Here is a 24,549-nt window from a genome sequence, read left to right as displayed (position 1 = left end):
TTCCTGGACGTGCTCATTTCTGATAGTTACCTCTGGGGCCCAGACTGTATCACAGAGAAGTGATTTGAAGGTCCTGATTTGGAGGAGATAGATTAGGAGGTGGTGGGGCTCTGCGGCATTTGGAAGATGTTGGTTCAGTTGCAGGGCCTCGACCACGAGGGGTGTTGAATGGAGAAGATGTCAGAGCCATTTAGGTCCCGATCTTAAGAGCTCATTTTATGTTATCAGAATCCAGTAAAGCAAAAAGCGGGCTCAGTGGAGAGATGGGAGAGTTCTGTGCGGTCTGGGTTGGGGTGAGGGGGATATAACGGGGGATGGCTCTCCCTTAGTTTGTCCCTCATCCAACCAAACGTCACACTGTATGTGGTGGAGCTTACCACTTTAAAAAGGTCTAATACACCTGGGGTCCCTCCAAGATCTGTGGAACACATTTCTCTATATCCACTCCCCAGGTGCAATCTGATCAGGAGTCTCTTCCGTTGGTTCTTTGGTTAGAGCCTCCTGTGTATTATGAGACAACTTCACAGCTGATTGCAAGTGTTGAATGTAATGTATCAATTCCTTTCTCTGTGAATCCAGCTTGGGACACAGTTTTTCCTGTCAGCAGCCCATGTGGTCTTAAACCCATGCGTTCAGTGGGTGATGATCTCATAGAAAACATCACCAAGGCAGCGCATCCTGCCATGTCATGTTGGTATCAGCACAAACTTTAGCTACCTTTGTGCATTAGATCTCTCAACCCACCTGGTAAAAGTGTCAACTGTTATATATGGATAATCTAATAAAATCATCTTCTCACTTTTAACCAGAATCACATTTATTATAGCCCAACCAATTGATAATTGTCATAGTTTTAATAGCTTTAACCCACATGCAGAGGAACACTCAGGAGACGGAGAAAAGTTTAACTAGTTTATTGAAGGTTGGGTTAATGGATCTGGTACCGGAACTAGATTCGTCACTCTGCACAGAAATGGAGGACTGGAGAACAGGTTGCTACTGTACAAGGAAAGGTTTGTGATAGAATGTGAGGTGATGCTCACAGATAGTGGAGAGGAGTCCAGCTTGCGGAGGGATAAATTCAGAGCCTGGAGAGGGAGGTGAAGCCACCGCCAGGTTTCCAATGGCACTGCTAGATGAGCAGCCTGAAGGCTGAGTCAGCCTGAGATGATCCAGTAATTCTAAACCACTAGATGCTTCACTTCGAGCATGCTTAGATGATGCCAGTGCCAGTGAGGTTTGTTGGTGGGCAGGAGTCGCTAGAGGCTGGTCCAAGGATTGAGAACCCCGGGGTCAGTCAGCTGGAGCGTGATCAGGAGAATCTTTTAGTACTTGGTCTGGTAGGTTCACAGGAGCTGAGCCAGGTCTTGGAATTAACCTGGGAAGGAACACAACGAGAGATCAGAGAACTACACTTTCAGGAAATGCAGAAAGTTGGTAGCTTGGCCAGCAAGGAGTTGCCACATTCGCAAAACACTCAAGCACTGGAGTGCTGACTGCCCAGCCTCTTTAAGCTCCTCCTGACGAGTGGATAACAGGTAGCACCTGTTGTTCTCTGGCACCGGCAGCACCGGCAGGATCTAGTGGTGAAGCAGAGTAAGCAGCAGGCAAAAAATACAAAGCAAAAATCCCAGACTCTAACAATAATGTATTGTCCTTTATTGTCCTATAACCACTAGTCAATGTTAGATATGTCCAAACCATTAATTTCCATACAAATCTTTGAAATCATCCCCAGAACAAAATATTTGCATCATTTTCCATGAAAGTATTTAGCTTTTGGATGAACAACTTTTCAAGTCTGTTAATAATTTGATTACATCTACCTAAATTAGACATTTAAGTTTAAGTTTTCCCCCTCTGCAACTAAAATCCAGATCACAATTTCAACTTGTGAGCATCCGAGCACATATAGTCAACACCGACATTAGAGAAAAACAATACTGGGTGCACTCAAAAATGTTCATTAGGTGTCCTAAAAACAACTATGAATAAAAAACCAAAACAAATAATGAGCTCACAGAAACTGAAACATATCATTTGATTCACCCAGATTTCACTCAGATGGCCCACATCAATAAATCATTCATACCTTGGGCTTTAATTCATTCCTGTTACACCCTGTTCAACCACACTTTTCCTTTCATCCCTTAACCCCAATCTTCCCAGTCATACTGTTTCTGAACCCCAATGATCTTATGTCCTAAATAATAATGTGTCAATTGGCCCATTTGTCGGGCTGCTCCCAGCCACCTTTTCAGGCCTTCTTCACCTAGGAGAAAAATATTTGTTTAGGGTTATTGCTTACAATAGCAGAGACTATATTTTGTGGGACGATTCTCCATTAAGCTTTCCAGAAAAATCAATAACTCCTGAGTATTGTGACCTAAAAAACCCTAAAAATAAGTTGATCATACAGCTGTCCTATTGCAAGAATCTAAAATAAACAAAAATCAAAACTTGGTTAGCGAAATCAGCATTTTTTTTTTCACCCTCTTTATTTCACAACACATAATCATAATTGTTCATTGCTAGTTCCACTATTATTATATACATAGAAGACAAAATAAATGACATTCCAATTTTGTTGCATACCAGCTCATGAAGGAAAAAGGAGATGAAAGGGCAGATAGATTAGCTATAGAGGGAATCATTCCCATTTAAAAAAAGGAACGGGTATTCTGTCTAGCAGTCATTAGTGTCTGGTGGTCTGACACAAAGGCTATGGATACATGACATCTTGTTACCCTTTGGCGCCCTCAAGTGGCAAACGTTGAGAAATGAATTTGTTCTAGTGCCTGCCAAAATAAAACTATTTATGCCTTAATAGGTGTATGATTGTTTTTTTAATGCCATCAAATAAATTGAATAATTTAATGCGCCTACCACTTTGAAAAACCAAGTCTTAAATATAGAGCATTAACTTTAATCTGCCCCTCCTTGAACTGCTACCTTAACGTGGTGGAAGGGTTTGAGTGCTCGAATGATCCTAGAGGCTATGTTGTCTGGGGCTTAACTGCCCCTGGTGGGGTCTCCCATGGCAAACAGGCTCTGGGTGACGGGTCAGACAAAGACTGGTTCAAAACACCTTAATGAGGACCACACAAACAAGGCACGTAACATCGCCCGATACGGTGGAGCCGGGCTCCCTCCCTGGAGACAGGCCTGGGGTCGGGACTCGTCTGAGAGCGCCTGGTAGCTGGGTTGCTCCTCGCAAGACCCGGCCGGGCCAAGCTCGAACAATAGACGGAGGCCATCCCCCAGTGGTCCCACCACCTGCGGGGGGAACCATGAGAGACCGGTGCAAAGAGGATCGGGCTGCAGGAGAAGGTGGAGACCTCGGCGGCCCAATCTCCAGATGCTTTGGGTGGCTCTAGGAATGTGGAATGCCACCTCGCTCGGGGGGAAGGAGCCTGAGCTTGTGCAGGAGGTCGAGAGATTGACTAGAAATACAGGTCCTTCTCAAAAAATTAGCATATTGTGATGAAGTTCATTATTTTCCATAATGTCATGATGAAAATTTAACATTCATATATTTTAGATTCATTGCACATTAACTGAAATATTTCAGGTCTTTTATTGTCTTAATACGGATGATTTTGGCATACAGCTCATGAAAACCCAAAATTCCTATCTCACAGAATTAGCATATCATTAAAAGGGTCTCTAAACGAGCTATGAACCTAATCATCTGAATCAACGAGTTAACTCTAAACACCTGCAAAAGATTCCTGAGGCCTTTAAAACTCCCAGCCTGGTTCATCACTCAAAACCCCAATCATGGGTAAGACTGCCGACCTGACTGCTGTCCAGAAGGCCACTATTGACACCCTCAAGCAAGAGGGTAAGACACAGAAAGAAATTTCTGAATGAATAGGCTGTTCCCAGAATGCTGTATCAAGGCACCTCAGTGGGAAGTCTGTGGGAAGGAAAAAGTGTGGCAGAAAACGCTGCACAATGAGAAGAGGTGACCGGACCCTGAGGAAGAGTGTGGAGAAGGGCCGATTCCAGACCTTGGGGGACCTGCCGAAGCAGTGGACTGAGTCTGGAGTAGAAACATCCAGAGCCACCGTGCACAGACGTGTGCAGGAAATGGGCTACAGGTGCCGCATTCCCCAGGTCAAGCCACTTTTGAACCAGAAACAGCGGCAGAAGCGCCTGACCTGGGCTACAGAGAAGCAGCACTGGACTGTTGCTCAGTGTTCCAAAGTACTTTTTTCGGATGAAAGCAAATTCTGCATGTCATTCGGAAATCAAGGTGCCAGAGTCTGGAGGAAGACTGGGGAGAAGGAAATGCCAAAATGCCAGAAGTCCAGTGTCAAGTACCCACAGTCAGTGATGGTCCGGGGTGCCATGTCAGCTGCTGGTGTTGGTCCACTGTGTTTTATCAAGGGCATGGTCAATGCAGCTAGCTATCAGGAGATTTTGGAGCACTTCATGCTTCCATCTGCTGAAAAGCTTTATGGAGATGAAGATTTCATTTTTCAGCACGACCTGGCACCTGCTCACAGTGCCAAAACCACTGGTAAATGGTTTACTGACCATGGTATCACTGTGCTCAATTGGCCTGCCAACTCTCCTGACCTGAAACCCATAGAGAATGTGTGGGATATTGTGAAGAGAACGTTGAGAGACTCAAGACCCAACACTCTGGATGAGCTAAAGGCCGCTATCGAAGCATCCTGGGCCTCCATAAGACCTCAGCAGTGCCACAGGCTGATTGCCTCCATGCCACGCCACATTGAAGCAGTCATTTCTGCAAAAGGATTCCCGACCAAGTATTGAGTGCATAACTGTACATGATTATTTGAAGGTTGACGTTTTTTGTATTAAAAACACTTTTCTTTTATCGGTCGGATGAAATATGCTAATTTTGTGAGATAGGAATTTTGGAATTTCATGAGCTGTATGCCACAATCATCCGTATTAAGACAATAAAAGACCTGAAATATTTCAGTTAGTGTGCAATGAATCTAAAATATATGAATGTTAAATTTTCATCATGACATTATGGAAAATAATGAACTTTATCACAATATGCTAATATTTTGAGAAGGACCTGTAATTATTCTGGAGGCTGGCTCCCTGGTTTATTAGAGGAGAATAAGAATACTCCTAGATTTCTTTTTAGTACAGTTGCCAAACTAACATATAGCTCTGAGTCATAGCTCTGTTGAACGATCTATTCCCTTAGCAGTAACAATTTTATGGAATTTATTATAAATGAAATAGATTCTATTAAAAATAGAACCATCCTGGCGGTGGTCCTTCCGGGGTTCCCGCGCTCTGGGGGGCCTTTAGATGTCTGTGGCTCAGATCTCCTCTGTCTCTGTCTAGGGTCCAGGTCTGTGGCTCCTCACACTTGCTATTGCATATTTTTGTGGATAAACCTTATATACACAAGCACACTCACACTTACACCCAGAGGTGTTTTGAATCAGGTGTTAACAGATACAGTCAGTCAGTCATTCATTTCCTACCGCTTATTCCATAGTGGGTTGCAGGGGAGCTGGTGCCTATCTCCAGCAGTCTATGGGCAGGGTACACCCTGTTCAGGTTGCCAGTCCATTGCAGGGCAACACACAAACAACCAAGCACACACTCATTCATTCACCTAAGGGTAATTTTAGAGTGACCAATTAACCTAACAGGCATGTCTTTGGACTGTGGGAGGAAGCCGGAGTACCTGGTGAGAACACACGCATGCACGGGGAGAACATGCAAACTCCATGCAGAAAGACCCCTGGCCGGGAATTGAACCCAGGACCTTCTTGCTGCAAGGCAACAGTGCTACCAACTGCACCACTGTGCAGCCCGTTAACAGATACACAAACGTTCTATACTGATCTGCAGTTGCCACTAAATACATCTTGCATCTTTTCATTAGTACCGTGCACTATTCGGTAACATTGCTGTTATTCGTTTCTGCAGGTGTTGAAGCAGTCTTCTAGGGTATTTTGTGTTGTCTTCATCCTTCTTTCTCTCTTCTATTCTTTTCTCCTTCTCTCCCGTTTCCTTTTTTGCCCCACACCACTCTCTTTCTTGCTTCTTTATTTTCATTTTTGTTTCAGTCTCCGTGTCCATTACAATTGAAGTAAGCAGTTTCTCATGTATATATATATATATATATATATATATATATATATATATATATATATATATATATGAATATGAACTCCACAAATGGGGGTTTTGCTCACAGACCAACATTGTGCAGGACGCGCCAGAGAACACCAGGATTGGCAAATTCATCACTGGCGCCCTGTGCTCTTCACCGATGAAAGTAGGTTCACACTGAGCACATGTGACAGACATGTGACAGACGTGACAGTCTGGAGACACCATTGAGAGTGATCTGCTGCATGCAACATCCTTCAGCATGACCAGTTTGGGAGTGGGTCAGTAATGGTGTGGGGTGATATTTCTTTGGACGGCCACACGGCCCTCCATGTGCTCGCCTGAGGTAGCCTGACTGCCATTAGGTACCGAGATGAGATCCTCAGACCCCTTGTGAGACCATATGCTGGTGCGGTCGGCCCTGGGTTCCTCCTAATGCAGGACAATGCTAGACCTCATGTGGCTGGAGTGTGTCAGCATTTCCTGCAAAATGAAGACATTGAAGCTATGGACTGGCCCGCCCATTCCCCAGACCTGAATCCGATTGAGCACATCTGGGACATCATGTCTCGCTCCATCCACCAACGTCACGTTGCACCACAGACTGTCCAGGAGTTGGCGGATGCTTTAGTCCAGGTCTGGGTGGAGATCCCTCAGGAGACCATCCGCCGTCTCATCAGGAGCATGCCCAGGCGTTGTAGGGAGGTCATACAGGCACACACAATACTGAGCCTCATTTTGACTTGTTTTAAGGACATTACATCAAAGTTGGATCAGTCTGTAGTGTGTTTTTCCACTTTAATTTTGTGTGTGACTCCAAATCCAGGCCTCCATTGGTTAATAAATTTGATGTCCATTAATGATTTGTGTGTGATTTTGTTGTCAGCACATTCAACTTTGTACAGAACAAAGTTTTCAATGTGAATCTTTCATTCATTCAGATCTAGGATGTGTTATTTGAGTGTTCCCTCTATTTTTTTGAGCAGTGTATATATATATATATATTCTTATATATTCTTTTTTCATGCCGCCAAAAACATCTTGCCTGGTAACAGTAGACCAATCAAATTGATGAGTAGTTCAAAGATTTCCAATGAACTTGTGCAATAAATCAGGAGCACTTTTACAATTCAATTACCGGTATTGTAAATCAGACATTTATACTCACCCTCATCAACATGGAAAATCACCAACGGGTTTCAAAAGGCTGGACTGCTGCGTGATTAAGAGGACCAGATGCGCTCAAGTGAGAGCGTCAACGAAGAGGCTGAAGTGAGTTAGTGTGTTAGTTAGTGTGCAATGAATCTAAAATATATGAATGTTAAATTTTCATCATGATATTATGGAAAATAATGAACTTTATCACAATAAGCTAATATTTTGAGAAGGACCTGTATCTTCTTTTCAAAAGGACTACCTAGTCTAATGCCCTACACAATGAGGAAGTGACACTATAAACAACAGCATCAATTTATGAAAGGGTAGGGATTAAATTGCTGCCCTTCATGGTGTTTTCTCTTTGATACTGAGGAAATAAAAATGGAACAGATTCTTGTTACAGCATTGCATGATAATGATCTACTATAATATTTCCTTTCAGAGGCGGAGTACTCGGATAAATTAAATTCAAAGGTTACTGAAAAAGGTCAGACAGGACAGGGTTTTGAGGAAAACTGTTATCTGTTCACAATCAGTGCCATATGCCAACACAAGGTCCAGAGTATGAAGACAAAAGTGAATAGGTCTGCAAAGCCAATGGAATCTAAGAAACATTAAAGACTACATTTTTAGTGTTAACATGAATATTAGAATCTTAAAGTTTAAGTTTTGCATGTTAAAATACCATTTTTTGTATCAATATTTCAATATCAATATTTTGGATCAAAGGGTAATTTTTAGGCGTTTTTCAATTTTACTCACCTCGAAGTTTCACGATTTCCTCCAAGAGATTTTGAGCTATCAGCTTCATAAATGGTCAATATGCAGTTAAAGTATGGGGGATTCAAAATGATCAAAATCATGAGTTTTTGAGCATATTGTGAGGTGACCGATAATAATTGGGTCTAACTTCGTTTTAAGCACAGTTACTTTATATAAAAGGGCGTGGCCGTGGTGGCGCCATGACCATACATTTGGCTCTAATTTCCACATATATCATCTGAACTGCAACAAATTCAATACGTGTGAACCTAGTCCTGTCCCCAAAAGAGATCTGATGAGATATTTGGTGGGAGTGGCCTAATTCTTTCACAGTGCCCCCTTGAAAATAAAAAAAAATCAGCCCCAAGCCAAGCTTTGACTGAGGAATGTGAAATTTGGTACACATATGTATATTCAAAAAAGTCTCTTGGAGCCTTGGTCCAAACCCCACAGGAAGTAGGCCATTTTGGATTGAATTTGCGATTTTGACCCCATGTTGTCTGTTTATGGCCTCTATGTCTGAGCGAACTCCTCCTACAGCTTTTTACTTCAAAATCTCTCAGTGTACTCTTCAGGCATTGGCGATCAAAAGTTATCAAAATCTTTTTGCTATATGAAAGCGTGTGGGCGTGGCCACGCCTCAAAATATGACTTCTTGCCATAAAACACTAAATTAATATAGCTCTAACAAGGAAAGTTGCAGAGACACCAAACCTTCTGGGATTGATCCACTTTTGCCCCAAACAATATTCAATGGTCAAATGCTAACATCATCGAAGCCCCACCCCCTGAGTACAGGAAGTGTTATGTTTTACTAAGGAAGGTCCATATTTGATCCCCGTCACCTAATTAACATGAAACCGTTCCCAGAGACAGATAACATGATGGTGTAAGTTGGTCTGCACTACTGACTGGTTTGGATGGAGGATGATCAAGCCAATTGATGAGATCACTTTAGCTCCGCCCACTTAAACATAAAGTCACATGTTTCACTGTTGGATGTCACCCTTCAAAACTCACTCATGCAAGCTTCCAGTACTTTTTCTTTGTCATCCCCCAAACAGCTCTAATGGATTACATAGGAGTTTGGAACAACGGCGCCCCCTAGAAAAGTTTACCTGTTTTATCTCCCTCATACATCATTGGATCCACTTCATATATGGTATGCATCATCGTGTCAGCTTATGACATCACTTTAGCCCCGTCGACATAGACCAGGAAGTCACATGTTTCACTGTTGGAAGTCCTTTTAACCTCCCACTCATGCAATCTTCAAGCAGTTTTTCTTTGTCATCTTCCAAAAAGCTCTCATGGATTACTTTCAAATTTGGATCAACCGCGCCCCCTAAGAAAACTAACCACTTTATCTCCCTTATACATCAAATTTGGTATGCATCAGCTGAACATTTTCCGTTGATCACTTTAGCCCCAACCACTAACAACCAAGTGAGTGCAGCTTCCATCAGGAAGGTCAGAGTTCACCTAAATTTTGAATGTTTCTTGTCAGACCAGATGTCGGCATGACCGAAGATCATATCACAGGTTGCTCACAGTGCCACCTAGTGGCAACGTGTGGAAATGAGTGGAGGCCTTGTCTGTGGCGTGTAGGCGGAGATTTCAGGCTCCCGCTGTCACTGCACAGGCCGAGCAGCGCTGAGCTTTAATCACAGTTTGTAATTGCTGAGAAAAATTCAATTTAATTTGGGCATTTCGAGCACAAACTTCACGAAAACCCCTTGGGTCATGTAGATTCGAACATTTAAAATAACAATTATTCTTCAAATACACGTATAGGCTTTGGGGCAATCTCTTTGAATATTGTAAGTAGACTGGAGCTACAAATATTGATTCAAGAAACATGTCAGAATCATGCATAATGAAATATATTCAAAAAAAATCTTGTAGTCTTGCCTACTAACTGATCCTTTGTTGAAATAAACATTTTAGGTGGACTATTTAAGTCAGTTGACATCAACAATTTCCACTCCCTGTTGTGTTTTGGGTCCAATTATTTGGCCAGAAAAGAAGAATAAATCTTTGTAGTACTACTGCTGCAAAATCAGTTAAATATAATTTTCCAAAGAGAAAATAAAAAACATATCTCCCAGTAATATGTCTGTGTGCCTTTCATAGCATGATACACAAGCTTTTCTGAAACATTCTGTGCTAAAACATGTCACACGGCTTTGGCTGAGGCTGTCAACTGAGTCAACATTTAACTTATAAATGCATCTTTCACAAAGTATTATCGAAAAAGATCCAACTCACTAAAAGATCAGATATCTAATTTGGAATTGGTATGCAGTGCTGACCAAAGTGAAGCCATCAAACTGAATTTTATGTCTTGGCATCAATGTCTTCTTGTAACTTTATTTATGTCACTCTCTCTTGCATTCTGTACTTTCAAACCTACAGATAAGCCGGTGGCCTTTCTCTGTTGTCCTCTGATTCGCCTCTATTAACCAAGAGGTGGGGAAATTGGAGCAAATAAAACAAGATCTAAAAAGAATCAATAAATGCTTCATCAGATTTAAAAGACGGTGTTAGCCTCAGTTTTATGGGTGCTGCGTTACAGTTTCAGGGTGACCAAGTCCTTGGGTTTAAAAGAAAGGTTTATGGTGCTGTAAACATAGCCCAATTCTCTTTTCCATTTCAGCCACATAAAGCCATGACAGAAAGGTAAATCTTCACAGGAAAGTGGAAGCTCCTTTCCCCCATTCCATCTCCTCTGTAGGTCCCTCACCACTTTTCCTTTTTTGTCCAGTAATTATAACGGTCAATGCCACAATCAGCCCTCATGAAAACTGTTAGCAAAGGAAAATAGGAGCTTTACAGAGACCCAGAAAATAGCTATGCCATTGGCATTGTAATTGTTTTCTAATAACCATGCAAACCTGCAGAACAGATTTTACTACAGATAACAATCTGAATCAGAGTCAACTTTGTTGCCAAGTTTGTGCACTCAAACAAGGAATTTGACTGCAGTGCAATTTGCTCTGTGAATATTTTTATATATAATAAATTAATGCAAATAAAAATATATTTTAAATGTACAGGTATACACAAGTTACTTTACAGAGAATATAATGTGAGATCAATCCTAGTATGCATGGTGTTGTTCTGAAACTGTGACTGTCATGTGTTCATCAGAGAAACAGCCTGGAGGAAGAATTGATTTCTGTGGTGGCTGGTTTTTGCAGACAGTGCTCTGTAGCACTGACCTGAAGGTACATGTCTGAACAGTTTATTGTCAGGGTGTGTGTGGTTTTCAGATATTTTAGCTGCTGTTTTCCTGACTGATACTTCTACATAGTAAAATTTGCAATAGTGCTTCCCTTTGGAAAATATTCTTTTATCTCTTTGCACAGGTATCAAAAGTTTGCATGTACACCTTATATCAGTGGAGCTATACTTGATTAATTTCAGGTATGTAATTTCTGGTAGAAATTCCTTCTAAAACCCTTAGGGCCTAACAGGCTATTCCTGCACAGCTACCTCAGATGAGACATGAACCAAGGTTTATTGCTATTGTATGTGCAGATGGTCTTGGTCTGCACATAGGTCCTCACAGAAACTATTGTATAATGTCACCTCTTCATTCAGGTAGTTTAAATTAGTGGCTGACGTTTCAAAAACAGCCCAATCTGTGTTGTCAAAGCAGGCCTGCAACATCTGATTTGACTCATCAGTCCACTTCTTGACGGTCCAAACCACAGGTTTGGATGCTTTTAATTATACTGTACCAAAGAAAAAGTCAATTCAATCCAATTATACAGAGATTCCAAGCCAGTTAAATACATTCCAAATTAATTCTAGTTATAAACCAATGTAGTCTAGTTCAGTTTATTAATCATGCATGTGATGACAGTAGAAGTGCTAAGTCTAGGGCCTCAGCACTTCCCTCTCACTGCCCCTATGATTGTGCCATCGACCTTCTCCCAGGTATGTCACCCCTAGAGGGCTCCTTTTTTCTTTGTCTGTTCCTGAGAACCTCGCCATGAAGAACTATGTGGATAATTCTTTAAAGCTGGCATCATACACCCTACATCCTCTTTTGCCGGTGCTGGATTCTTTTTTGTGGGCAAGAAGAATGGCTGTCTCAGGCCTTGTATCAATTACAGAGATCGTAATGACATAACAATAAAGAACTGTTATCCCCATCCCCTTATGAACTGTGCTTTTGACCTTATTCAAGGGGCCATGTTCACCCGGCTAAAACCACTGCCATTTCGGAGTGGCCCACTCCTTCTTATTGAAAACAACTTCAAAGGTTTCTAGGCTTTGATAACTTTTATCGCCACTTTATTTGCAATTACAGTCAGGTTGCATCTACCCTTCATGCACTCACATCCTCCAAAATCCGGTTTGATTAGAACCACAAGGCCAAAAAAGCATTCACCAGATTGAAGTTTCTATTTACCACAGCACCTGTTCTTTGCACCCCTGACCCTGAAAAATAATTAATTGTGGAGGTTGATGCATCCACCACTGGGGTAAGTGCTGTCCTCAGCCAGAAAACCACTGATGGTTCTGTTCACCCCTGTGCATTCTGCTCCACGACTATCCATGGCCAAACGCAATTATGACGTGGGGGATCAAGAACTACTTAGAGTCAAACTCACATTGGAGGAATGGAGGCACTGGCTGGGGGGAGCTAAGGAACCATTAATTGTTTGGACACATCATAAGAATCTGGAGAGCCTCAAATCCGCTAAAAGACTCAATTCCAGGCAGGCCACGTGGGCATTATTTCTTGGACGTTTTACCTCCTCCTTGTCTTTCAGACCTGGGACAAAGAACATATCACAAGATGCTCTTTCCAGGATCCATGAAAAATCTTATTCTGTGACCAGTGGTGCAGAAGGATTCTGTAAAGCTCTCTGTCACCATGCTGGATCTGGAGAGAGAAGTCAGGGACGCCACCCGTAGCGACTCTTGCCCAGCAAATCGCCTGTTTATACTGATCCAAAAGGTACTAATGTTCTGCCATAAGTCACAATTTTTCTGTCACCCTGGAGTCAATAAAACCTTACAGGTGGTCCAGTCTCAGTTTTGGTGGCCTACCCTTATCAAGGATGTCAAGGAGTTCATCACCAATTTAATTAAGCCAAGTCTTCAAGACATCCACCCTCGGGGTTATTGCGACCACTTCCCATTCTATCACATCCCTGGTCCCATCCCGCTATGGATTTTGCCACTGTTTTGCACTCATCTAATGGTCACACAGTAATCCTCACTATTGTGTTAGGTTCTCTAAGATGGTCTATCTGGTTTCTCTTCAGAACCTTCCTTCAGCGAGGGTGATGGGGGAGATCTTGGCTGGAGAGGTTTCCGCCTCCACGGTCTCCCCACCAACATCGCATCAGACAGAGGCTCTCAGTTCATTTCCCATTTTTGGAAAGAGTTCTGCGCTATGTTGGGAGTCTCCGTCAGTATGTCCTCTGGTTTTTATCCCCAATCTGATGGTCAGTCTGAGAGGGCAAACCAAGAAGTGGAGACCAAACTCCACTTTCTGTGTGATGTTGATCCCACCAAATGGTCACACAACTTACCTTGGGTGGAACATGGCATCAACTCTCTTCCGTCTAGGAACCTTTTTACGTCGTCCATAGATTCCAGCCACCGGTGTTCACCATACAAGAAAGAGAGGCCCAGGTCCCGTCTGCTCATGCTGCCATGAGGTGCCAACGGGTTTGGAGAAAAGCTAGAAAGGCCATGTCAGCAATGTAGGAGATGCAATCCAGAGTTGCTAATCGCCATCACATTCCAGCACTAACATACCAGGTTGGTCAAAAGGTTTGGCTCTCCACCAAGGATCTTCCCCTAAGAGTGGAAAGCAAGACGTTTGCACCTCGTTTTGTTGGACCTTTCCACATATCCAAGGTGGTGAACCCAGTGGCACTCCGTCTCCAGTTTCCCCATTCCATGAAGATTCACCCTACATTCCATGTGTCCAGGGTTAAGCCCTATGTCATGTCCCCTCTGTCTGCCTGCTAATCATCTTTGTGCTGAAGCCATTCTGATGATTGCTTTCACCTGCTCCTTCCAGGCCAGTTCCCTAATCACGCCTCACCCGCTCCACCTGTTCACCTGGTTTTATAAGCTGCTCTCTGGCAGACAAAGAGCACCAGATTATCGAAAGCCATTGTGAATACATGTCCAGTGTTCTTTCCTTGCGGTTTGCCTGATCCTGATCTTGTTTTTGCCTCCTGGATTTCTCTGCTCTGCCTTGCCCACATGGGCTTCTGATCTCTGGACATCAACCTCACTACTGCCCCCTGACTGCCGCCCTCTGCCTAACCCCTGGATCCGTTAGCATGACACTGTTTCTGTGCCCAGACCACCAATTCAAGCCTCACCCTCGGATCCTGTCGCCTGTACCAGCCTTTCCAGTTCTGACCCCGTTTCTGTCCCCTGATCACCGCACCCTGTCTATTTACTGGGTTTGTAAACTTGAGGATTTCTTCCTGTGTGACCTAACTGTCATCATACTGATTATAATGTCAGACCAAGGTTTCCTACCCACAGGAGTCAAAAATCAGCATCCTCGTCTTCCAACGGATTCTGAGAAGATTAGTGGCTTTATTTCTGAGTTTCTAAGTATTCTCAGTTCTCTGCTCAGCCAGTAACCTGTCTGTTTGCCCTCAGAGGTTCCTGAGCCTACCACTGGTGGTTTCCTGCCGAACGTCTCTGACAGTAATTATTGAACCTTTTTATATTGATCTGTTGTGTCCAGCTGAAATTTCGGGTCCTCTGTACGAACGGTTACAGAAAAGAAAACTCCCCTTTAACAGGAAAAAACCTCCAGCTGTACCTGGCTCAGTGTAAGCAGCCATCTGCCACGACCGACTGGGGATTTGAGGAGACACAGAAAAGAAAACAACAGAAGCCTGTGTTTATCCAGGAGTACTTCTTGTTTTAAAGAAAATAAAAAGGTTAATGGCAGTAGTACCTGCTTTAGTGGCTTTACTTAGGAATGAATGACAGCTAAGCAAAAAAGTTCTGAGCCAGTTTTTGAGCCAGACTTAAATACAACAGAGATGAATAGAACTACCTGGAAAACAAGTAGGTGCAATTAACAGAAACGCAAAACAGTTGCAGATCATGACATTTTCAAATCTATAGGATGAAAGAGCACATACAGTCAGTCATAGTAAAAGCTCAGTCAACGGCTATGTCTAGGAGAGAGACAGGGCTAAACACTGAAAGACAGGACCTAGTGTATCTGAAGAAGGAGAACAGAAAGCCGCTGGCAGCAGTAGCTCAGCCAATCCACCCTCCAAGAAGGTGTCACAACTAAGCAGAACACCAGGCCAGATGTAGTTTCTATGAAGAGAAAAAACAAAAACAAAGTAAATGGTTAAAATAACAGCATATAATGCAAAAATGGAGATTAGTAGGAGAATGTAGCAGATTAAGCAAATGTGGTCTTTATATCCTGCAGCAGTCTAAGCCTACTGCAGCATAACTACAGAGATAGCTCAGGATAAAACAATGTCGGACTCCGTCATTTTCTCTGGTCCCCTCCCCGATCGGACCAGTGACGACATGTTTAGCCGCATGCTGTCATTCAACCGCTGGCTGTCTAGGTGGTGTCCAGAAAACAATGTGGGTTACATTGATAACTGGCGAACATTTTGGGGAAAACCTGGTCTGATTCGGAGAGACGGCATCCATCCCACTTTGGATGGAGTAGCTATTCTTTCTAGGAATCTGGCCGAATTTATTAGTTCTCCAAAACTCTGACAACCCAGGGTTCAGACCAGGAAGCAGGGTCGTAGTTTAACACTACTCTCTGCAGCTTCTGTACTGCTACCAACCCATTACACTATTAAGACAGTGTCTCACCAACGGCCAACATTGCATAGATTAAAAAATAATCTAAAAGGAGGAAATCAGGAAAATCTAATAAAAATAAACACAACTCAGACCGAAAATAAAAATAAAAACAATTAAATGTGGCTTACTGAACATAAGATCTCTCTCTTCAAAGACATTGCTAGTTAGTGACCTGATTTGTGACAATCAGATTGATTTACTTTTGTTGGCTGCAGCAAGAGGATTATGTTACTATAAATGAGTCAACTCCTACTAATTATTTAAATTTTCACATTCCTCAAATTACTGGGCGAGGAGGAGTAGCAACCATCTTTCAGTCTGATTTATTGATTAGCCCAATACCAATCAATAGCTACAACTCTTTTGAATATTTAATCCTTAGTTTTCCTCATCCAAATTGCAAAGCACTAAAACCTCTTCTGTTTGTTGTTTTGTACCGTCCACCAGGCCCTTACTCTCAATTTTTAGATCAGTTTTCAGACCTTTTATCTGATTTAGTGTTAAATACAGATAAAGTTATTATAGTGGGGGATTTTAACATTCATGTAGATGCTGAAAGTGATAGCCTAAATATAGTGTTTAATGCTATCTTAGACTCAATTGGCTTTGATCAAAACATTAACAAACCTACCCACCTTTGTCTTCATTCTCTGGACCTTGTGCTGACATATGGCATTGAGTGTAAAGACATAACAATATTCTCTCATAACCATGTCCTGTCTGACCATTTCTTAATAACCTTTGAGTTTAATTTAACCGAGTACTCCACACCTGAAAGAAAATTTCATTATAGTAGATCATTATCAGGCGATGCTGTAACAACCTTTAAAGAATCTGTTCCACTTTTAATTTCCTCATTATCACTGAAAAGCACAGTGGAGGGCAATAATTCTGTTTCTGCCCCTTCACAAATTGATTCCTTTGTTCATAGTGTTTCTTCATCATTGCGTGATGCATTAGACAATGCAGCCCCCTTGAAAAAGAAGGTAATCATTAATAGGAGTCTAGCTCCTTGGTTTAATTCAGAGCTGCGTACTTTAAAACACAATGTTAGAAAATTGGAGAGAAAATGGCACTCTACACACCTAGAGGATTCCTACTTAATCTGCAAAAATAGCCTACTGTTGTATAAAAAGACACTTCGCCAAGCTAGAACAGCTTATTTCTCATCATTAATAGAAGAGAACAAGAATAATCCTAGGTTTCTCTTTAGTACAGTTGCTAAACTTACACAGAGTCATAGCTCTGTTGAGCCATCCATTCCCTTAGCTCTTAGCAGCCATGACTTTATGGGATTCTTCTTAAATAAAATTAATTATATTAAAAAGAAAATCTTTGACATACTCCCGAAGATGATTACTTCATCCTCAGCAAGTGAGACAACATTGGAAATAACTGCAGAACCTGATTTGTGTTTGGACTGTTTTGATCCTGTGAAGCTTCCTGAGTTATCAGAAATATTAGCTTCATCTAAACCTTCAACTTGTATGTTAGACCCAATCCCAACCAAATTATTTAAGGAAGTTTTCCCTCTGATTACCAGCCCCATTTTAGATATGATTAATCTATCGTTAGTAAATGGATATGTACCACAGGCTTTTAAGTTAGCTGTAATTAAACCTTTACTTAAGAAACCTTCGCTTGATCGAGATGACTTGAAAAATTACAGACCTATATCAAATCTTCCCTTCTTATCTAAAATTATTGAGAAAATTGTTGCTAATCAAATGTGTGAGCATTTATACAGCAATTACCTGTTTGAAGAGTTTCAGTCAGGTTTCAGAGGTCATCATAGCACTGAAACAGCTCTGCTGAAAGTCGCTAATGATATTCTTATGGCCTCAGGTAATGGACTTGTGTCTGTTCTGGTTCTGTTAGATCTCAGTGCTGCATTTGATACAGTCGATCACAATATTCTCTTAGAAAGGCTGGAATATGCTGTAGGGATCGGGGAACAGCGCTGGGCTGGTTTAAATCTTATCTGACTGACAGATTCCAGTTTGTTCATGTAAATGATAAATCATCTTTAAACTCCAGGGTTAATTGTGCAGGGCTCAGTACTTTGCCAATTATCTTTACTATATATATGCTTCCAATAGGTCAAATTATTAGGCAGCATGGGATAAATTTTCACTGTTACGCTGATGATACTCAGCTTTACTTATCCATAAATCCTGATGAGCCCAACCAGTTAGATAGACTACAAGCATGTCTTGAAGATATAAAAACTTGGATGACGTTAAATTTTTTGCTTCTAAATTCAGACAAAACAGAAGTTGTCGTCTTTGGACCGGAGTGTTTAAAAAAGAAACTGCTTAGTCAATCACTTAACCTGGATGGCATTAAATTGACCTCTGATAATAAAGTAAAAAACCTTGGTGTTATTTTTGACCAGGACATGTCATTTAAATTCCATATTAAACAGGTTTCTAGGATTTCCTTCTTTCACCTCCGGAACATTGCCAAAATTAGAAATATCCTGTCCAGGAGTGACGCTGAAAAACTAGGCCATGCATTTGTTACTTCAAAGGCTGGACTATTGTAATTCGTTACTATCAGGATATCCACAAAATGCAGTTAAAAGCCTTCAGCTGATTCAAAATGCTGCAGCAAAAGTTCTGAGGAAAATTAAAAAGAGAGATCATATTTCTCCTATTTTAGCTTCCCTTCATTGGCTCCCTGTTAAGTCCAGAATAGAATTTAAAATTCTCCTCCTCACATATAAAGCCCTTAATGATTTAGCTCCATCATACATCAGAGATCTGATTGTTCCATATGTTCCTAACAGAGCACTTCGTTCTCAGACTGCAGGTTTACTGGTGGTTCCTAGAGTCTCTAGAAGTAGAATGGGAGGCAGATCCTTTAGTTATCAGGCTCCTCTCCTGTGGAACCAGCTCCCAACTTTAGTCCGTGAGGCAGAAACCCTGTCTACTATTAAGGCTAGGCTTAAAACTTTCCTTTTTGATAAAGCTTATAGTTAGAGTGGCTTAGTTTATCCTGAGCTATGTTCCTTATTTTCTACCTCCGTCTTCTTCCCTCCCTGTTGGTTGGAGTAAGGGGGAGTCAGGTTTAGCCTAAACCGGCTCAGTTATGGTTGAGGTGCAAACACACCCTCCATTTCTGACCCCTTCCCTTTTCCAATGGTTATAATCAGTCTGACAGAGGGAGGTATCCCAATCATTGTGGTTTTTAGTATAACAATGACCATCAGTGGGACCCTTTGTGAGGTGCCTTGAGACAACATTGTTGTAAATAAGCGCCGTTTAACTAAATCATCTGAACTGAAACTATCTGTGTAGTTATGCTGCTATAGGCTTAGGCTGCTGGAGGACATAACGACCACTTTCACCCTCTTCGCTACATTCTCACACTACTCTCCAATTTTGCATTGTTTGCTGTTATTTCAGCTTTTAACCTTGTTCTCTCTTTTCTCTTCCTAGAAGCTACACCTGGCCTGGCTCTGTGTCTACCTGTGACACCTTTCTGGAGAGGGGAATCGTCCGAGCTTCTGCTGGCAACAACTTAATGCTCACCCTCTGCCGATGATCCACATAGCCCTGTCTTTTAGTGTTTAACCCTTTCTCTCTCCTAGACATGGAAATTGACTGAGCTTTTACTGTAACTAATTATATGTGCTCTCTTTCAGACTCTAACCTTGAAAACTGGCTCAGAGTTTATCTGTTCTTTCTTTCTAGGTGAAACAACTAAAGGAGCTATATCCATAAACATTTACTTTTCCTTCCCATAGAAAGTACTTCTGGATCAGTGCTTCTGTGTTCTTTTTGTGTCTCTGCTCTGTTCTCTCAAACCCCCAGTCGGTCGTGACAGATGGCGGCTCACACTGAGCCTGGTTCTGCTGGAGGTTTCTTCTTGTTAAAAGGGAGTTTTTCCTCTCCGCTGTCGCTACATGCATGCTCAGTATGAGGGATTGCTGCAAAGTCAACGCCAGTGACTGTCCACTGTCTCTACATGCTCATCCAGGAGGAGGGAATGCTGCAAGTCACTCACTGGATGCAATTTGCTGGGTTTCCTTAGATAGAAAAACTTTTTATCCAATTTGAATAAAAAGCTAACTCCGACTGCACTGTTCAATTGTTAGGATTAATTGGAATGTATGTACCTGACTGTTGTGAAGTGCCTTGAGACAACATGTGTTGTGAAATGGCGCTATATAAATAAAACTGAATTGAATTGAATTGAATAATCTAAGCCACTCTAACTATATGCTTTGTCAAAAAGGAACAGCCCAGTCTTAAAAGTAGACAGGGACAAGAAAGGGACTTGCTTCACAGACAAGAACTGAGAGGTCATTCCACAGGAGAGGAGCCTGAACGCTGAAAAATATGATTTATGATTATTCATTATAAATATTTATCAAAAAGCATCATAAAAAATCCTAATTAGAAGAAATAAATTCAAACCATGGACTTGCCCTGCGATGGACTGGCGACCTGTCCAGGGTGTACCCCGCCTCTCGCCCATAGACTGCTGGAGATAGGCACCAGCTTCCCATTATGGAATAAGCGGTAGAAAATGACTGACTGACTGACTGACTGAAATCCAAACCAAAGATAATTTCTTACGAATAAAGATCACTCATTGATTATTAGCCCTTAACAATTACCATTAGTTTATCATTAATAATTAATGATTATTAACCAATACCACGCCAAATGTCATTGTGTTATCAACCGTTTCACCGAATGGTAGAATTCTAACATTCTCTTGACAGATAATCACTCTTACACAAAATAAACACAAATGCTGTTTCTTTATCAATGTGAAAATATTTAAACCAGTAGTCCGTCTTACAAACAAACTATTCTGGTCCAACAACATTTACCTAACTAAGCATGCACTACTGTACAAAAAAGAGATACACTAATAATCAAAAATAAGAATATGTCTTGGAGGGTAGATGGAGATCGAACCAGCAGTTTATGGACAAATAAGAATAACACAACAATTTGGATTAACTTGGAAAGATGAAGAAAACCACTACGCTGTGAAGCCTTTCTCCGTCTGTGTGTTTCGACAGCGGCTATCAGCTGGTAGAACGGTAGGGCAATGCCTCTTAGCCACTAGCAGCTGATAGCCCCAAATCTTGAGCAAAGGGTCATAAAACTCTAAGGAGGGAGCTTGGTGGAAAAACCCCAAGGGTAGTTAAATGATGGAACGAACAATGGAGTGGCCAGGTCATGAAGTTCAGACTGCAATCTGTTTCGAATGAAAAACACTTCCAAAGTTCAGCTTTAACTCCTGCCGGATTGGCAGTCAGCTAGATGAACACACCCAAACTTCAGCGGAACCGCTTGTTGCGCTTCCACAGTACTCAAACAGTTAAGCATAAAACAATTCAATGAATATTGCATGCAACCAGTTAATACCTCAGATTAACTAACGGTGGTCCTAATTCACCTTAACTATGTCTCACCCTGCCCAGAACACTAAATACACCTATCCAATTTAATATAAAAAGAACAAAATTACTTTGATGTCGATTTCTTCTCTTCACCGGCTTGAGGATGGGTCGTAGGGAGGCTAAAATATATAATCTCTCTTAGTACAGCGTTTTGAATCAGCTGAAGGCTTTTAACTGCTTTTTCAGGACATCCTGATTGTAAAGAATTACAATAGTCCAGCCTTGAAGTAACAAACACATGGGCTAGTTATTCAGCTTCACTTCTGGACAGGATATCACTAATTTTGGTAGTATTCTGGAGATGCAAGAAGGAAATCCATAAAACTGTGTTTAACATGGGATTTAAATGACATGTTCTGGTCAAAAATACCACCAAGGTTCTTTTATTTTGTTACCAGAGGGCAATTTAATGATATCCAGATTAGGTGATTGCCTAAGCAGTTTCTTTTTCTAAGACTCTGTTCCAAAGACAAAAACTTCTGTCTTGTCTGAATTTAGAAGCAGACAATATACAGTCATTCAGGTTTTTATGTCTGCAAGACATAAAAACCTGTAGTCTATCTAACTGGTTGGATTCATCAGAATTTATGGATGAATGAAGCTGAGTATCATCAGCATAACAGTGGAAATATATCCCAAACTTTATGATAACTTCACCAATTGGAAGCATTTACTGTAAATAGTAAAGAGAATTGGCCCAAGCATTGAACCCTGTGGTGCTCCACAAGTAACCCTGAAGTGTGAAGATTTATCATTTATATGAACAAACTGGAATCAGACAAACATAATCTAAACTAGCCAAGTGGTGTTCCCCTGATCCCTACAGCATTTTCAAGCCTTTTTAAGAGAATACTATGATCAATTGGATCAGATGCAGCACTGAAATCTAACTGGACAAATGGACACAAATTTATTATCTGAGACAATGATAATATCATTAGGGACTTTCACCAGTGCTTTTTCAGTGATATGATGAGCTCTGAAAACTCTTCAAACAGGTCATTGCTGTGGAATTGCTCAGATACTTGATTAGCAACCAATTTCATTGTGGATCTTAATTTCTACCATCTGAATGGTACTGCAAAAGCATGTAGTTATGGTGTAAACACTGATATTGACTAGATTAGTGTGGCAGTGAGATGACAGACCATCTAAATGATGATTATCTAGGGTAACCAGATTCTAAAATAACTGGGACACACACCTTGCTAAATAGGTCTATAGACTGGTTGAGGTGTTTGAACCAAAATAGGCTTTAGCCAAGGAAAAGCAGATTTAACGTTACGGCCGCAGGTATGGGCAGCAGCATCAACAAGAGATGCGGAGAACATGGTCCACTTGAACTCTATGTCTCCAAAATCCCCCGGAATCTGGTCAAAGCTCTCCCAGAGGTGGGAGTTGAATACATCCCTGGCCGAGGGCTCTACCAGACGTTCCCAGCAGACCCTTACTATGCGCTTGGGCCTGCCAAGTCTGTCCAGCTTTCTCCTCTTCCAGCGGATCCAACTCACCACCAGGTGGTGATCAGTGGACAGCTCAGCCCCTCTCTTCGGCCGAAGGTACGACAACAAAGTTGATCATCTACCTCCTGCCAAGGGTATCCTGGTGTCAAGTGCACTGATGGACACCCTTATGCTTGAACATGATGTTCATTATGGACAATCCGTGACTAGCACAGAAGTCCAATAACGAAATACCACTCGAATTCAGATTGGGGAGGCCATTTTTCCCGTTTTCCCACATGGACTTTGAAGTCCCCCAGCAGAATATTAGAGTCCCCGGGAGGGGCACTATCCAGCACCCCTGACAGGGACGCCAAGAAGGCCGGGTACTCCAAATTACCGCCCGGCCCGTAGGCCAAAACGACAGTCAGAGACCTGTCCCTTACCCAAAGGGGTAGGGATGCGACCTTCTCATCCACTGGGGTAAACCCCAACATGAGACGGCTGAGCTGGGGGGCAACAAGCAAACCCACACCAGCCCGCCCCTCTCCCTGTGGGCCACTCCAGGGTAGAAGAGAGTCCAGCCCCTCTCAAAGAGATGGGTTCCAGAGCCCACGCTGTGTGTGGAGGTGAGCACAACTATTTCTAGTCGATATCTCTCAACCTCCTGCACAAGCTCAGGCTCCTTCCCCCCCAGTAAGGTGACACTCCATGTCCCTAGAGCCAGCCTAAGCATCCAGGGATTGGGCCGCCGAGGTCTCCACTTTCGCACAGGTCCCTCACGGTTCCCCCAGCAGGTGGTGGGCCCACTGGGGGATTGGCTCACGTCTCTCCTTCAGGCGTGGCCTGGCCAGGTCCCGTGTGGAGCAACCAAGCCACCAGGCGCTCTCCGACGGGTCCCGACCCCAGCCCTGGCTCCAGCGTGGGACCCCGGCTCCGCCGTACCGATCAACATCACGTGCCTCGTTTGTGTAGTCCTCATGAGGGTGTCATGAACTTAGGGCATTTATACATATTCATCTACTATATTGATAATGTTTTAAATTACTTTTGTGAAGCTAAAACTTGGGTAAACCTATGTTAGGCAGCGCAAAGTTCTTCCTGAACTAACGGTGGCTCTTAAATATTACACAATGAGTGCTAAACACTTGTTATGATTTGTGGGTGTTTTGGGGTTTTTGTTGGTCTTATTCACAGTTCAAGTTTTGAATCATGTTTCTGTTTATTTTTCTGGTCATGTTTTAGTCTTGTTCATGTTTTGTGAATTTTGTTTTTTGGTTCTGGCCATGCTTTAGTTTTTGTTTGTTTGTATTCAAGAGTCTCTGTTTTTGCTCCAGCCACGTTTTGTTCTGTCTGTTTATTAACTTTATCCTGTTCACCTACACCTAGTTCATCTGTCTTCTTGTTTCACCTGGTCACACTCCATATATACACACCTGTCCTGTTTATTCCTCACAGAAACATTTATCAAATCATGTCTTGTTGCCAAATAATGCTTATGTCTTGTTTTGTGGATCATGCCAAGCCTGTCTTGCCTGTCCGTTTATTGGTTTTGTTCCTGGCTCTCCTTGTGAGTCAGTTTTTTTGTTATTTAATCCTTTTGCACTTACCGTCATGCTGCCTGCTGGTCTGCACTCCGGGGTCCTCTATCTCGCAAGCTTTGACAGAATGTTACTGCCACGCATGGACCTCGCAGACAGTAGGCAGGGTGCCAGGGATCGATGGGTCCAGCAGCAGATGGAGGAGGTGATGAAACATCTGCCCACCAACCTGGAGGTTCTGCCATCTCCACTGCTGCTGGAGCAGATG

General features: G+C 42.2%; 1 long non-coding RNA gene across 1 annotated transcript; it reads right to left on the bottom strand.

The window, feature by feature from the left end:
* Positions 1-899: 899 nt before the first annotated feature.
* LOC124864115 lies at positions 900-13,947 on the bottom strand. The gene is made up of 3 exons (XR_007037263.1): positions 13,819-13,947; positions 13,590-13,741; positions 900-1,378 (listed from the first exon to the last, which is right to left on the bottom strand). It is a non-coding gene; the product is annotated as an uncharacterized LOC124864115 (long non-coding RNA).
* Positions 13,948-24,549: the final 10,602 nt, after the last annotated feature.

Source organism: Girardinichthys multiradiatus, chromosome 3 (genome assembly GCF_021462225.1).
Source record: "Girardinichthys multiradiatus isolate DD_20200921_A chromosome 3, DD_fGirMul_XY1, whole genome shotgun sequence".
NCBI lineage: Eukaryota > Metazoa > Chordata > Actinopteri > Cyprinodontiformes > Goodeidae > Girardinichthys > Girardinichthys multiradiatus.
This window is presented reverse-complemented; position numbering and strand designations above follow the sequence as displayed.